This window comes from Echinops telfairi, unplaced genomic scaffold, assembly GCF_000313985.2.
Source record: "Echinops telfairi isolate 266 unplaced genomic scaffold, ASM31398v2 ScPeMD7_12;HRSCAF=54, whole genome shotgun sequence".
Lineage (NCBI taxonomy): Eukaryota > Metazoa > Chordata > Mammalia > Afrosoricida > Tenrecidae > Echinops > Echinops telfairi.
Window position 1 is genome coordinate 576,363 of NW_022103909.1, and position 2,733 is coordinate 579,095.

A 2,733-nucleotide genomic window follows, 5' to 3' on the forward strand; every position below is an offset into this window, starting at 1 on the left:
CTCATGAGCCCTTGATAGTTTATAAATTGTTATTTTGTCATATCTTGCCCTGTCCGACGTCTCCCTTCACTTCAGTGATTTTTAACCAGCCGCCGAGACGAAGCACAGAAAGCACCCGGTCACCCCCTCAGGCAGCCTTTTCTCCATGCAACTCACTCCGCAGGGCAGACTCCAGATCAGGACAGGCCTGGGATGGAAGCCTGATTCTCTACTTGCGGACGAGGTGACCTTGGGCAAGTTATTTAACTTCGTTGAGCCTCAGATTCCCTCCTCTGTGAAATCGGGAAAACCCTCCTTTAGAGGGCTGGGGAGAGGGCTGGATGGAGTCAGGCCTGTGAAGAGCTCGGCCACCTGGTGAGCATCCCAGCGCTTGCAGCTGCGATGACAATCCCTCTGTGAACACAAAGCGCCTGTCCACAGAGTGCACGGCTGTACTTCCCTCCCCGGCCCTCCCAACCGCTCTACTGCACAGGCAGAGTTTAGCACTCCAACCGCTCTGGTTTAGGACTGGTTAATTGGAGGCTAGAGAGAGCTAGTGGCAAAAGGGTTGCTACCCAAACAGTTGGTGGTCGAAAGCCGCCAGTGACTGTACTAGAGAAAGATGTGGCAGTCTTCCTCTGCCTAGTCATTGACAGCCCGGTCAATCCTGTGGGGCGCTTCTCTCTGGCCTGCAGGGTCCTCGTTAGTGAGCATTAACTAGAAGGTCATGGGTGGGTGGGAAATGGAGAGCCAGAGGGATCTGGAGCCTGCCTGGCCTGGGGTGCTCTCTACAACAGGACTCTGCTGGCTTTCTGAGCTGGGTGGGGCTGGGTCCTCTGAGGAGAGGCTGCCTCATTCCAGAGGCTCTCACCTGCAGGGCTGAGCTGTGCTCAGGGCTACAGCTGCCAGGCCAGCAAGTTTCTTACGGGGCTCCAGATGCCTTGGTGGGAATTGGCTCCGCACTCATCTGGCATCGGGGACAGTTAAGGGTAGTGCTCCCTCCTACTGCAGATCACACGACAGCATGATCCTCCTAGGAAACCAGAGCTGGGTCCCTCATCCCTCCCTCCTCTGCCAAGACCCTCACGGCTACGGCCTGCTTTCTTCCTATCCTCACTTAGCCCTGCGTGCTTTCCCTGCGGGAGGGTCTAGCTTCCTAGAACAGCTCTTTCCCAGCACGGGTCAGCCCCAACCTGCTGTCACCTGGAAGGAGCACCTGCATCTGAGTGCCAGGTGTCCTGAGAGGTCAGCCGTGCCAGGAGGAAGAGACTTCTGCTCCTCTTCCTTCCTGGTTCTTCAGGTAGAGTATAGACTTCCCAGGACAGAGAGGGTCTTGGTGCCAGGCCTGGAAGGCATACGCATGGCCGCCAAGAGGAGGCTTCACAGGCAGTGCCTCTTTGGGGAGACCTGTGCCCTCACTCTCTCCTTTCCCCAGGAAAGGCCCATCTGGGCCAATCCCAGCGGCAGAGACCCCTGGCCAGCCTCACTCTGCGTCTCACTCTAAGAGGCATCGGAAGAGCGCAGCTGGGCTTTTATAGTCTGCAGGCGTGGGGGATTAGCAGTGGGACTTGCCAGGAACAAGGGATTTGGGATGGGCCTTCCTCAGAGTCTCAGACTTTCACCCTTGGGAATTTGTTCTTGATGTTTGAAAAGTAAACTGACTTCTCAGCAAATTCAAACTAGGCCAGGCGATTGGCAGCTGTCATTGGGCAGAAACCAGCTAGTTGTTCGGTAATGTTTCTCCCATTGCTCTTCGTGTGTGTGTGTGTGTGTGTTACTGAGGACCGTTGTCTCTATAAGGAAGTCCCATTGACTGTAGTAATGACTGTACAACTTTTCTTGATAGAATTGAACTATTGAATGGTGATGTGCGGATTAAGTGCCATGAAAACTTTGAAACAAACAAACAGACAGACAGACAGACAGAATAAAGTCCCAACTCAAGCACAGTACAGAAAAGTCTATTGCGTTCGGTTTCAGCCGACATCTTTGGCTGCCGCCGGTCACCAACCTTCTTCCCTGTCCCTGGTTCTGCAAACCCGTGGGCTCTCTCACCAGCACTTCCTCCCACCCACCTGATTTGCCTTTCCCTTTTTATTCCGGCTGTCTTTCTCCCCGTGTGCACTCCTACTTAATCTTCAATACTACCACCTCTAAGATATTTTCCATAGCCCCCGGCTGAGTCTGTTTTTCCTTCTTCTCTTGCCTATAGTGCAGTGTTGAGTCTGCTTCCATAGGACTCACCAGCATTGACCGTTAGGGAGTCATGTCATGTCATGCCCGTCATCCCCGATCAACACAACCGTGTGCTGTGGCCTGTGGCCTGTGTCCTGCTCACCGGCAGTTTCTTGTTGGGCAGCCTGGTACCTGCTGCAGGAGGTGTGTGACTGACCATGGCTGCGTGAATAAAGGAATGGATGGATGTTTGGAGAGAAGGCTGAACAGGGGATGGTCCATTGCTGTATCCCCGGGAAGGAGGGAAACCGAGGGCTGGGTGTTCCCGCCCGGGTTCTGCGGTCATTGTGCTGGAACACCCCCCAGGGCCGGCCCTTCCTCTCTGCAGAGCCAACGGGCAGGTTGGGACAGCAGCTGCCTTCAGACTGCATCGGTTTCCACACCTAGCTCATGCTTCATGTTCTTGCCATTCTTATTTGGGGTCAGAGAAATGGTATTTGTCTGTGAGTCACAAGAGGGTGTGCGTTTGTGTACAATCTGTCTGTCTGTTGGGTCAGATATGCAAAAGAGCTCCAAAAA